Source organism: Accipiter gentilis, chromosome 24 (genome assembly GCF_929443795.1).
Source record: "Accipiter gentilis chromosome 24, bAccGen1.1, whole genome shotgun sequence".
In the NCBI taxonomy this organism is placed as follows: Eukaryota; Metazoa; Chordata; class Aves; order Accipitriformes; family Accipitridae; genus Astur; species Astur gentilis.
The window spans coordinates 6,676,298-6,690,990 of NC_064903.1; the positions used below are offsets into that span (position 1 = coordinate 6,676,298).

The 14,693-nt window shown below is 37.9% G+C and overlaps 1 protein-coding gene across 6 annotated transcripts in view; it reads left to right on the forward strand.

The window, feature by feature from the left end:
- Positions 1-14,693, forward strand: part of TENM1 (teneurin transmembrane protein 1) — a 342,601-nt gene that overhangs the window by 165,409 nt on the left and 162,499 nt on the right. The window lies entirely within an intron of this gene.

The window sequence follows — 14,693 nt, forward strand, 5'->3', positions numbered from 1 at the left end:
AATAATTATCTATATAAAAATTTTTATATAAAATATTTGCAACCTCCTCATCTCAATGATAGTTTGTAGCAACAAGTTCCTAGATTAAATGTGTTGCTAAAAAAAAAAAAGGAAAAAAACCCCACAGTATTCCCTTTTATCAGTTTTAAATTTCTCTCCTAACAGTTCCATTTAGTGATCCACTGTACTTTTATTGTGAATGTAAATAATTGCATACCTACTGAGTTCATTATATTGTTTCTCTATCATTTACATCTTGCTTCTCTTTAAACTACACAATCTGTTTAGTGTCTCCTCACATAATGGTTTTTCCATATCACTAATTTAGTCACCTGTTTGTTAAATCCCTCCGATTTTTACCAAATTGTTCTGCAAAAAAGTGTCAAGAATGGAACAAAGTATTCCACAGGATGTGTATGTAATGATTTAACAGCATTTGCCTTTTTACTTTCTCTCCAATTTGCTTTATTTTCCATGCTGTTACATTCTTTTACTAAAGCTGTACATAGAAAAGAGGTTTTCATTGAGCTGTTTACAGGTCCATTTTCTGAGTACTTGGAGTTCATTTAGATCTCAGCAATCAATTTGAGGTAGCTTGCATTTGTCGATGTGCATTTTCATCTGCTGATGTATGGTCCATTCACATACCTCTGCTGGACCTTCTTATTTTATGAATCGAAATAAGTTTGTGCCAACCTGTGTTTTACTGGTTCAGTGGTTCCTCCCTTTCTAAATTAGAAATACAGCAACCCCGTTCCTGGAACGGAATGGTGCGGTGTTCCACAGCTGATATTTTGAAGTGATGAATTTTCTGTTTCTAAATGTATAAAAAATGGATATGCCCCATCAAAGTTGGACTGTTAGCTTCTGTGGTTACACCTAGCAAACGAAGGCAGAATAACATAATTGAAATCAATGGAGTTAATCCCATATCATGCTGTTGTAACTGGGAAAAGAGATGCGCCCTAAATTTACCCCTAAGTCATTCAAATAAAGCCATCTGCTCAAAAGTTTGGTCAGACCAGGTTTTAAGCCATCATCCTGGCAATAAAAGGAAAATGAATGATTCTGCGAGGCATACAGCTTTTTGTACATAAAAATGAAGCAGCCTTGAAAATCTATTGACTTTCCAGTAGGTTAATATTTTCTAGTAGGTGACTATAGTCCATAAAAGTCAAGGCTGAAAACAGATGAACGTAAGTTCTTCTAAGTTGCTATAAATTGCTGAAATTTGCCTGAATACGTACTGAATGCATAACACAATAAAGTCTGGTGTTTGACCTTTGAGGTCTAAGTTTAATGGGAATCCATAAACGTACCAGCTCAGTTTACAGAGACACCCCATCCCAAATTTTATAGTGCAGGTGTGCTTATTTATAAGACAGTGAAAACCCTTAGTCAGTAATTTTTTCCCTGGAATTTCTAAGTATCAAAATGTGTGAAATACCAAGTTCTTTTCAAAATTCAAGAGTTTAACTGCCTCCCACAAGTCACTGTCCATGTCGGATGGCCAAAGCCATAAGGTGTGAAATTTTCCAAGAACCCCCCCAGCTTCTTGAACTCTGTTAGAGCAGTATGAGGAGGCACTCGCTGCCTTTGCAGTGCTGGCCCAGCTTTGTAAGTCTTTGTTTCTGACTTTATTTTCTTGTATATTTCACACTTTCAAAGAGTTATCTTCTAAAAGCCATTCTTTTGCTCTATTTGAAATTCTGAAATATGTAGGAGTTTGGCATAGGATTCAGAGCTGAACAAAGAATAATAATTGGTTTTCTTTCAAGAATCTGAATTTCTGAGAAGTTAGTGGGCTTGTTGTTCTTTGATTGCAAGTACTGTAAGTTTCATGTTCTTTGATTGTAAGTACTGTAAGTTTTAGTTGAGGGATAATTATTTTTATATCTTATAATTATTATTATAAAAGCAGCTTTGCCTAGTCTGGAAAGCAAACAAAAATAGCTAATAACAAGTTCTGAATAATTTTGAGTCAGTTTTAAAAATGATAAGCAAAGACTCACTGCAGTGAGCTCTCAAACTTTGCATCACTTAAAGGGAAATTTCTTCTGTAGCAAAAGGTGCAGAGAACTTTTTTCCTTAACACCAACTCTTGCACTGTTTGACCTCAAAACATTAATTATTTTTTAATTTGGAATGAGTATCTTGATAAATCTTCGAGTCTTTATTAAGGATGTGTTCCTGTTTGATATTCTCTTTTGTTTAGGTTTCAATTATTTAATTACAGGTCTTGATATGAAACTAATCATGCATGCATCCATATGAAGCTGGCATACTGACAGGATAAAATCATTAAACAGTCATTACTATAAACTGACGTTGGCCTGTAATTTTTGCAGTTAACGGGGGAGTTGGTGCTTGGTGAACAATCCAATTAAAACTGGCAACAAAAGACTTAAAATGTCAGCCAAATTGCTTTTTAATAGTCAACGCAGCCGTCACAAAACATAAACATTAAAGTCCCCATAGTAGCATAAAGCTTCATGGTGAAACAATTCTAGAAAATGAATAATAATTACAGTATCCTGAGAATTCTCTTAATAGATGTGCATTCATTAAAATACTTTGTTGGTTAGATTCATATGAAAAAGTATGTTTCCCTTGATGCTTCTTTATGCATTTGTTTTGAAGGTTTTATTCGATATTTTATAGATGTAATTTCTAGTAATATTCAAAAATGCATGTCTTATTTACAATGAGTTTAAATAACTGTATATAGATAAGCTTTGAGCGAAGTGCACCTTAGAAATGTTGTCGTGGTTTAACCCCAGCCGGCAACTCAGCCCCACGCAGCCGCTCGCTCCCTCCCCCGCAGTGGGATGAGGAAGAGAATCAGAAGGATGAAAGTGAGAAAACTGGTGGGCTGAGATGAAGACACTTTAACAGGTAAAGCAAAAACCACACACCCAAGCAAAGCAAACCAAGGAATTCCTTCACCACTTCCCATGGGCAGGCAGGTGTTCAGCCATCTCCAGGAAAGCCGGGCTCCATCATACCTAACGGGGACTTGGGAGACAAACGCCATCACTGTGAACGTCCCCCCTTCCTCCTCCTTCCCCCAGCTTTCTATGCTGAGCATGACGTCCCGTGGTCTGGAATATCCCTTGGGTCAGTCGGGGTCAGCTGTCCCGGCTGTGTCCCCCCCCAACTCCTTGTTCCCCCCCCAGGCTCCTCGCTGGTGGGGTGAGGAGCAGAAAGGGCCTTGGCTCTGGGTAAGCGCTGCTCAGCAATAACGAAAACATCCCTGTGTTATCAGCACTGTTTTCAGCACAAATCCAGAAGGTAGCCCCATACCAGCTACTGTGAAGGAAATTAACTCTACCCCAGCCAAAACCAGCACAAATGTGTTTGTGAGGTGAACTGTGGGTACGGTCACAAAGAACTTTTATAACCTATAATGCTGTAAAGTGATGTCATCTTTGTTAATTTTGAATTGCACTAGATTTCTTTTGCAAGTTGAGCAAGAACAGCAGGAGAAGCTTGTCGAACCTGACTGCCTGAAGTTAGCGCTCTGAATCTGTTTATGCAGAAGTGACCCTGTTGGTACTTCATAGATGCTCTGCTCACATTTTCAAAGGTGTTTAAGAGTGCAGGGCTCCTAATAATAAAACGCAGTGGAGTTAAAAGTCCTAAATAGTTCTGAAGAACCAGGCCATAACCCCCAGTTTAGTGGAGTGGTAGAAGCATATTCATATTTCAGAAAATCTACATGCTTGCTTGTAAATGCCTAAATATGCATTTGAGTGACTAACTTGAAAACTGTGGGTTTGTGCCTAGGCTGTTATGTTCATTTTCAGGCATTACAGTAGCTGTTCCTGTGTTGTTATTTTGTCTTTCCCTACAGGAGTTTTTCTTTTCTTTAAAAAATAATCAATTTGTTGTTTACCATCAGTTACACGTGTACCATTGTCTTTCCTCCCAGCAAGCTCAGTGCTATAGGAGAAGTGTCAACATTCCTAAATAAAATGTTAGCAAACGTCAATGGCAGGAATAGATCTTTTCATACAAGTATTTCTTTTATTTATGGATTAAGTTGAGAGGGACAGGAACTTGTTAACTGCCTCTAGGGATAAAAGGCAGCAGTAGTCGTTCAGCTAGTTCTACACTGAGGTATATGCTTTAGCTAGTTTGGTGTAATTTAGATACCACGTAAAATCATTTGGTTAGTGACAAATAGCTTTCTGTTATGCTCTCTGACAATTAAATCCAGCCTTCTTCTTAAATAATACCACGTACTTCTAAGGGTTACCGAGAATAAATTGATGCAAACTGTTCTACAGCTAAGGTTACCATTCTTCTTGTTTTTAAAAAAATGTGTCCCATATTTAAAACAATAATTCTCTGTTTAAATAGAGAATTAAAAGGTAATTTGAAATAATTACTTTAAAATCTGTTTCTCTTCTAAAGTAAAACTTCAAAAGGATAATATGTTTTGAAACATAATTTGTTTTAAAGAACTCTTCTTTAAGAAATCAGTCAACTAAAGTTTGTGAAGTAGAATATAAACGAAGGTGAAGGAAAACAGTCTGGTTTCCTGCAAGCTCTCTACCCTGACCAACAGGGAGCTAGTAAGGTTGTTGAGAAAACTCTGTCCTAATGTAATTTATGCATTAATTGCAAATTATTTTATAGGTCAGACTACTCTGAGGAGAGGAGAGGATAGGGGGGGCCACATGTACTTTGATTTTTTTTTAAAGAAAGTTGTCAACAGTGTTTCTTGACCAGTAATAAGCACACATAACTTGCTGCTTGTCAATTCATCAGCTGTGTTTAAAACTGACCTCCACTAAGATGAAGTGGAAGTCTCTTCTCAGCTTCAGGAAGAGTAGTGCATCATGTTTCTAATTGATATAACAAGTTTGAATGTATATGCAGTCATTCAGGAAGAGCCAGATAAAACCATTATCAGTTTCACCAAAAGCTGCTCATTTTATTGGTTGGTAGCTTGCTTCTCCATACAGTTTTCTTTCTGATTATCCAAAATAGCTAGCAGAAAATTGTAGTAACAAAGAACTCTCCTACCCCGTACAGTCTACAGAGACAGAAGAATCACTTTAAAATTAAATCTCAGAGAATACAGCGGAAATCATTGCTGCAGAGCCAGTACAGGGCACACAGATTTATAATCAGATGAAGCCCAGTGATTTATGGTGAATTCTGTTTGAACCTTGTAGGTCAAGGGATATTTGATCTGAAGCAGCCAGCTTTGAGCAAGCTGTCTTTTAATTCTCTGCTCCTGTAGAGCAAAGCCACCCAAGCGGCCCCAGCACTGCGATGGTCCCCCTGGACCATCGCTGCACCGCTACGCCTCCTCCCCAGGAAGGCAGGGAAACAGTCTAGAAGTAAACTTTTCTATAGAATGCCCAAATCTACTTAGAAAAACCCAATGCTGTGATATGGCCTAAAGTAATTTTTAGCTTATTTCAGTGTGATGACCGTGCGTTGTGCTCCTCTGTATCCTCCAGCTGAATGTGATGTTCAGCCCTATCTACAGCTTTATGCAGTACTCTTGCAGACATCCTAGTCTATATAACTGGCTACAGTGTTTACACAAATCTAGTTGCAAAATCTTCTGTCAAGAAAAATATTTTGTAGTATTTATTTCTAAAACACTGCTACATTAGTATTATTTTGATGAATTTCAGATAGATACGCATATACAGCCACGGTTAAATTCTACATATGTTTACATGTTATGGATACATTTGACAGCTTTTTCTGCCCCTCCACAAGTACATAACCACAGATAAAAGAATTATTTTTTTAATCCTCCCTATAATCTTGTAACAGTCACCGGAAATATCTGTAAAGATATTCATATCAAGCAATTTAATGTGAAGGTGAAACCCATAATAAAAACATATGGAATACTGTTTTACTGAATAAAATAGAGACTTTGATTTTCCTATTTAAGCTATAAACATGTTCTTGAGAATATTATGAACATAGAAGCTAGTCTATATTTGTCCCAGTGTTCCCTCCTTAATACCTTTCTAAAAGGACTGTCTTGAAGTAAATACATAGGAGTAGAGACAATTACTGAATGATCCAGAAAAGCTTCAGGCTTCTACATCTGTGTGTGGTATTGATCATAAAAACGGATCCAGTTTTTTCAAGTAGCCCTGCAAAATAATGTCAGGAGACATGCTAGATGTCTGGATTTCACATGACAATCTGGAGGGCAGAGAGTTAGGTGTCCTGAGCAAAGCCTTTATCTATCCAGGTGGGAGAAGCTGAAGTGTGATTCATCCTCGAAGCCACAAAGTTCAGGCACTAAATTTTGAAGTAAACTTAGAGTAAGTTTGCAGTGCTGCCAACAAAGAGCTAGCTCTGTCTGAGTCCAAATAAATAGGAGATGTGCTTGGGATCTTGCCCCCACTAATTTCAGGAATGTGCATGAACATGCTCATCAGTGCTTGCGTTTGGGTCCTGATGCAACTGGCAGGTTTAACTATGACTGAGTGCTTATCATCTTTCCGTATCTCTATAGAGCCACAGAATATTTTGTATTTACAAAAATATGAATCAACAAACTGATCTCTCCCACAGCTGGGCTTTAAGTTGAACGGGATTCTGTACTTCAGTCAACTGGTAGGACTCATGTCACTGTCCCCAGCCTTGAGAAGGCGAGCGCTAAAATGGAGGAGTCTTCACCTCAGCCATCGCAGTGCAGTGAACTCAAATGCTGCAGGGTTTTACGTTATTTGGGTCTGTAACGGGGCATGGCCTCAAGCAGTCTGTTTTCCTAAAAATGTTGCAGAGGAACAGGAACACAGATGAAGCAGGTAAGAGGCAGGCAGGGGAGGTTATCATCCACTGTAGAGAGGTTGGTGACAAAGTGGCTTAATATGGCCGTATCCATGATATTCCCACTGAACTACTGGGCTAAATACACTGTGTATTTCAGTATGATTTATAGTTGCTAATTCCATTACCCATAGATCCCTTTTAGAAAGCCCTCACAGCTAATGAATTTAATGACACAAAGGCCAAAACTTGAATATATATCACTCTGCCGAAAACCATCAATAACTGGGGAAACATTAATTTTTACAGCCGTGGCTGCTTGCAACCTATTTTACCAATCATAAACTGCTCTTTAATCAAAATCTGTTCACCTCTGAGGTCATCAAAATTTGCTGCCAGGCTACTTGTAACTGCCTGGCTTTTGTAAACCTGGATGATATGCTTACCCTGTAAGCTATAATCTCTCCCGCTTTGTTCAGAGTTTTAGAATAGTGATTGTACTGTCCCCTGTGAGTTGTCACTGAGAGAAGTTACAACTTGTGATATTGACTGAACCCACCACTTTTAAGTAATGGCAGGAATTAGGCATTCTCCTGAAAATACCACCTTTAAGCTGGCTGGGAGCTGTCGGTCTCCACTTCTATCCTTTGAATGCTGTGTGTTGTTAATTGTACCAGCAGCCGCTTCATCTGCTAAACACACCACTGGAAGCCTGAGCTGATAGTTTAGGTTGTTCCCTCGGTCTCCGTCGTAATTGGAATGCTGCTTTTCTTCTCCCTTCACGTTTTGTCCTTGACCTCTGTGACTCAAGCACCAACGCGCTCGTCTTGTGTTGGAACAGACTGTAGTGGTTTAAGAGGAGTCCTGTCTCAACTGGATGGGTGTTTGAGAGAATCCGACGGATGTACCGCCTGCAACAAAGGAGATGGAAGGGAGCGAGTAGGATCGTTTCCTTTCGAATTTGTCATATGAATTGACGTAAATGTGAGCATTTCACATAAATGCAATAATGTTTTTCACGTAAATATTATACATAGAGTGCATTAGTATTTAACAGCTATAGGAAGAAGTCCTATAGACCAAAGCTATAATTCAGACAGTTCAGCGGAGTAAAAGCACCTCAGGTGCTTTAGCTCTTCAGTCCCCTCTGGAAATGTTTATTTTATATGAACACGCATCATTGCGTGCATATTGTCGGTGCTTCTCCATGATAACTTTTAAACTTGCATCTTATCCACAGTACACAGCGTTGTAATGTGAAACTCATTCCTAGTTACAAACTACAGCACAGAGAGTGGCGTCTTATAGTGCAGTGTTTATATCCAAAATTCAGTGATCAGGCTCCCAAGTTAAAACACTGAGTCATGGAGTTAATTAAGGAGGATTAGTGCTGTCGTAGGTCTAACGGTCTACAGATATAAGCGCCTCTAAGTGATGCAAAATTTGTCAGAAAAGGTAATGTCTCTCATTGCACCAGCTGATACAGCTGGAGAAAAAAAAGCAGGCTTTGGGCCCACAAGCCTTTCTTTTGGTTTGAGTATATTAACAGTTTTATCATCAGAAAAGGCAAAAACACTCCCCCACACATACATTTAAAAAAAAAAAAATCAGTCTTATTTCAAGAATTTTACAAAGTAAAATTGACAAGTTAAATATACAGTACAAAGGTGCCAGATGCCAGAATTTTTTAAGTCTTGAAAGGCAGAATATTGTTAAATGCATCCTAGCAGCAAAGTTGGAAAAGGTGAACATGTGATAGTTCCCTAGGGATAAATCACTGCCTTTCCTTCTCTTAATGAGTTCTAACCTCTGTTCTTTTGCCTGAAAAATTCGTCCATGTCTTCCTGCAGCTGAGTCAAGAAACAGTTTGTTTGCAGAGACAGTTTTGAGACGCTTCTGATTTATTTTCCAAAACACTATGAGATCTCCCGTGTTTGGGTTTTTTGGTTGTTGGGTTTTTTTTCACTTTTATCATGCCACTAATTGATGTTTTACCAGAAATAGAGCTCAGCAGTGTTACCATCCTGACATGCAACAGTAATGGCAAATTACTGACAAATACAAAGGTCTTGCTAATGCAAATTCCTTATGCTAGAAGTTTTAAGGCATTGATACTTAATATCAGTACCATATGCAGGTTATAAAGTTCGTTTATACTGTTTGATTTCTGAAGATTTTCTAGTAGACTTTAAGTAATCCAGCATTTGTTTGTTACAAGTGGACCAAAAATGTAAATTAAAATAATGGGAATAATCCCAGGCTCATATTAGTCTACCTAAATAAATATGGACTCCGGAAGAAATTTTAGCTGAGTTTAGCACTATTTCACAAGAGATTGTATTAAACAGAGTAAAAAGAAACATAAAACATTTAATTCTGTAAAAGCAACAGTGTTTTAGAGAGGGATCTGCTGGCGTTGCTCTCATTGTTCCTTTTTACTCTGGTGTTCAAAACTGGGTAATAATGTTTTTGTAAAGTGTCTTAGAATGAGGTCCATTATGAGTGTTTACAAAATATAGTCACTTAGGTCTTAGAGTACAAGTTTTGACTTTTAATGTAAAAATAGAAAAGGAAGTGCTGCACAGCTATCGTAAGAAGTCTTTACTGTCCGTGTAGCTTATATGCAGGATAGATTTTTTTCCTACATAGTTAGACCATACAACTTTCCATGTAAATGTTTCTTGTGTTTTAAAAAAGAGTTTAATTGCCATCATATTTCATTTTTGAATATGGCTAAACTTGGAAAAGTTGAAAGAGAAATAAGTTTCTGTTAGCATTAGGAAATTATTAGAATTCTTATTTTCCCAAATCTCTTTTTGTTAGGGATTCACAAATTACTAGTTAGAAGCTGTTATTGTGTGTGCGTGTGTATAATTGTAAGGGATTCAAGGGAATTGAACATATGTGATACAGAGAATGTAAAGGAAACTTTTAATGGGATCCATATGAACACATTGGACCGAGTGTTTTAGGTGTTATACATCATTTCTTTGACATCATTACATTATTATAAAGTAAATCCAGCTGTATTTTACGCTCATTGACACCAATCAAAGTACGTGGCATAAGATCTCTGTTAATTTTTCTTTGGAAGTGAAGTGCTGGGTTTTCAGCCCCGCCTAAATAATAATACGTAGGATTCATTTTACTCTTAGAGTGGCAGTATGGTATGGAATTATATACTCGGCTATTTGAAGGCACACCTGTACTGATAAATAAAGGGCCCAGAGCTCCTTAATGATCCCCAGTGCTTAACTGGTCCCTCCCTCCCTCAGTCTGGTCTGGGCCGTCCCAACCTGCTCAGCAAGGAAAATCCGCTGCGGCAGGGGCGAGCTCAGAGCGCCGTGGGCATGAGTCAGTAGGCTGAGGTGGGAAGTGGTATTGGTCTCTGGAGGTCTCTAAATCTCTTTTACTTCGTGTGTAAACTTTGAGTCCACATGACCTTTAGTTTATAAGCTTTCATTACATTGTAAACTTTATTTTGCATAAAACCGTATGGTCTGTAGAATTCTTTAGAGATGTTTGATATTTCATATTCTGGAAGATGTACTGTGTAGTAAGGCCAAGAAGAAAGTCAGATGCAGCAAAAAAATAATCTAAAGGTAAATTGGTATTAAAGGTACTGGTTAGAGACTTTTATATCCTAGTGGTCTGACAAAGTTCTCAAAGCAAAGGATTTTGCAAGTAAGGTAGGCCAACTTAATATTGAGCTACATCAGAAGGAGCGAGTGTAGAACAGATTATTGAAACACAACATGAATTTATACCTCAATAGAGCAATTTCATACACGGTATTTTTCTTCACATTCACCTTTTCTCAAAATATGTGGCAGCAAAAAGTAAAGGCATTCAGAGATAGGCAACAAATAATTAGGGTCTTAGTAAGGTCGTTGGTGTATACATGGAAAAAGAATAATTTTAAATTTAGAATGGAAGGAAAGGGTGTAAAGACTTGCACAACTTCAGTAAGTATATTAACATGTAGCAGAACCAGCACTCTGCAGTGGTAGCACCTACATCTAATTCTTAGTTTGTCTTCTTGGACCCAGAGCATAAATCTCATTGTAAAATTGAGAATTTTTATTCTGTGCTTTTTAGCTCTAGTCTTAAGCATTCTGATTCTCTGTCTTCCCTGCACTGAATCTTTCCCAGTTCTTCAGTGCCCCTTATGGTCCTTCATCTCTGCTTGAGAAAAAAAATTACAGATTGGTTTGTAACTGAGCAGTAGTATACCCATAGAAGTTTTAAATAAACTGAACTCTCTGAACATATGTTGCTATGTCATTCATTAAATAATGGCTTGCAAGTGAATTCATAGTCAGCTGAGATACGTCTAGTTAAAAATAAGAGCAAAAAAATCCAAACATACCAATAAATAATGAATTTAGGAACTGAAAAAATTAAAACATCTCAAAAGCACTATAGGTTAGATTCAAACCTTTTAAGGTTCATTGCTTTTTAATATATTCTCTCTGATATACTTAGTAACGATACAGGCTATTGTAGTCTTGTCAGTAAATGATAAAACAGTTCAATTACCCCTTCTTTCTATGTGGATCCAAAAAATATAGTAAAGTGTACTTCAAAACTGTTAGGAAAATACTTCAGCAAAGGCCTGGCTTATTTTCAAAACTAATTTTTAATCAGGTGCTAACCAGTTGATAAAGCTGCTTACTTCATTTTTGTCAGTCTGTAAAGCAATTTGACTACGTGTTTATGATTACAAAGGCATTTTAGCCTGACTCTGAAGGAAAATGAGTTTATGTTAATGCTGCTCTTGTCCATTGGTCTGTGTCTCCAATAACTTTTGAGCAGAATGGCAGCACTCAACCAACACGGCAGAGTAAGGGAAGTGTCTAAGTTAACTGACTTCCCACTTTCTGAAAAGCAGAGGCCTAGTAAGAAGGCAAGATCTGAATTATTGTATCTCATGAAGGAAAAAGCAGTAGTAGTAGAACTCAGCAGCTGAAGGAGGAGCTGTTGAGGTCTGCACTCCCGAACTGTAGGGTATGAAGCTCCATTATACAACTGCCATGGAGCAGCGCGTGTTCAGTATTGATCCAGCGCCATCCCAAAGAATGAGTCGGAACCAAAGACGAAACGTTCGGGACAGAAGCAGGACTCCTCCCTTCAAACTTCAAAGAAAGGAGAGCAAGTAGAAAACCTTCAAGCTAGCAGAATTACAAGGAAAGTTTTTCTTGTTTATAGCTGGCATAAATACAGCAGTTTCTCTTTTGGAGTGAGTGCATGGAGTTTGGGAAGTGTCTCAAAATAGAGGAGCCAAACAAATCAACAGTGTTATTGAAGAATGAAAACAAAAACCCTAAAAATGGAAAAGGGGGAAAAAAAAGTGCAGGAAAAGAAGTTTAAGTGGAGTTTGTGGAGTGGATGGGGGGTGCAAGTTAGACTAAAACAAAGCAGATCCAATGCACAGCAAAGCAGCAGAATATTGTATAGATCTTTTCAGGAAACTTCACTGTTCTAGATGTGCTTTGCTGAAATGAGAGAACTATTTAAAAATAATGAATTCTCAGGGGAAAGAATTTAGACGTTTTCTAAACAGCCTCTTCTGTCTGTAAAAATAAAAAAAGGGGGGAGGGGTGTCCTAAATGCAAGTGCAGAAGTAGAAGGTTGATAGTGAGGGCCAAGAGCATCTCTTCTGGCTCGGATGTTCCTCAGATGAAAATCTGATTTGAAGCAAATTATTGTAAATGTAAAGTTTGAGCTGAAATCATGTTTTAGAGTTAATTTTTAAGATGACTGGAAACTTCTACCATGTCAATGAATACATTGAAAACAAATAACACTGTATTTGCATATCATACGTAGACTTTTTGATGTAAAAAAAATTTAATAACCAGAAAATTATTAGCAACCATTAAAAATAAAAACAGGAGTTGTTATGGATAGCATTATGCTGAACAATAGCAATGGGATAAAAATTGATAGCTAAGCTAATTTCTATATCACTCCATACATTTTGGAAACTTGTTGGCTTTAGACAAATTATCTTGTGTAATACCACTTTTTAGGTATTTAAATGATTTTGCATTAAGTTCTTTTATGGAGTCTACTGTTTATTCAGAGTCCTGAAGAACCGTAAACGTGCATATTTAGACGTAATGCTGCTTTATATCCCAAGCAACACTTTTTGTGGTATAAAAGTAACGTTAATGAGATGTAGACTTAGTTTCAAGGAAAATAAAAATAACTTTTCCAAATCAGAAAGTCTGTAAAAACTAATTGGAAACTCAGGCTGATTCTCAACATAATGAATTTGCAGTGAAGGTCTGATGCCGAAGACTTGTCTTTAAATCATCAAAATACTTCAGAATCTGATGTGCGGTTTTCTGCGATGCCAGTAGCTGGATGAAGGGGTGATGAGTGTGATAATTAAAAAGGAATCCCCCAGGAAATCTGATGTGTTAATGTCTTGTGATAAATTGCGCTGGGAGATATAAGGTACCCTACCAACCAGAAATACTTTATGGTTCACAAAGCAGAACCAGGCTATTGCATGGAACAAGCTAAACTATTTGTCAGATAATTGTGTGCTATTGACAGGATAGCGACAGTACAGATAAAAGAGGAAGAGGGGAACTAAAAGATGTGTTGCCATATAGATTATACAGGGTTTTTCCCATTTACCTAGAGAAGCAGTCACCTTGGTAGCTTGGCATTTACTGCATAGCTTTTGATGTACCTTGTGGAGTCTAACTGCATCTCCTGGCAAAGATCAGCAATTTTCTAACAGGGCAGTGGCACAACATTAAAATGGCTTGTCATGCAAATTACAGGATGTGTAATAATCCTTCAAATTTTCTGTAGCATGGATTTAAGATTGATACCACTAAGTAAGGGAATGTCATTGATTAAATACTTGAGGATGCTGGACATCAAATATTATGTCCAAAATTTGGGTAGCTTTCAATTCTAAAATAGCAGGATACAGGATTTACTGAGATTAATTATTATATGAAAGTGCCTTAGCAGATTATTTCAGAGCTCTGGACTGTTGACTCCAGTGATTTAATTTACTGAGGTCTCCAATTTTCTAATATGCTTAGAAATGCTTTTCTGGTATATGCAAACTAATATTACAGCGTAAACCCTAATGCAACTGTAAGAATGCTGCCTTGATAAAAGATCAATGAAATTAAAAGGATTAAGCCCGGGCCAAATCCGTGACAGCTTTGCTTACCACAGCATAGAAAAGCTTATGTGGAGCACTAAACAACCTTGTTTCTCCAGTTGGGGTAAATTGTGACCGTCACGGAGAAAAAAACGTGCTTTTTTTCCACGAGCCGTTCCAAGAAGGGAAGGGGCACACTTTCATCTTTCACCTTGAAGACACATCATGTCATAATTTAAAGAAAGCATGTGTTGTAAATGGATGGCAACAACAGTTCCTTGCGGGGAATTTTTGCAGATTCATCAGAGCTCCGCTCCAGCTGGTTTTGTGCAAATTTAACTGGACATCTGCTAAGGTACAAGGGAAAGTGAGGGTGAGTATAGAAATGGGACAAAGCCGCATTAGACACTGAGGTAAATTAGCTGGAAGAGTTTCAGGTTAATAGCTTCACAGTTCACCCAAACTGGCAGCGGTTTTTGTCAGCATCTTCTTTGCAAAGTATTTGTTATTGTTCCTTTGAAAAGGAATTTCTTGCCTCAATTCTCCATAGCTGTGTTTCTTGCTGCACTGAGAGGCTTTGCAGACTCTTGTGGGAAGTAGTCAAAACAAGGTTTTATTGTCCCTTTAAAATACCATTATACCACATTTGCATCTTCGTTGTCTTTTGCAGGAGGATTCAAGCTCACTGGGACCGGCTGAGCTCCCCTAAAGCCGCGTAGCGGTGTTAGCACAGGGCAGGAGCTGTACAGTTCCAGCGTCCCTCTCGGGTGCCGGAGGGCAGCGGCAGCGCAGGTAGCAGGGTACC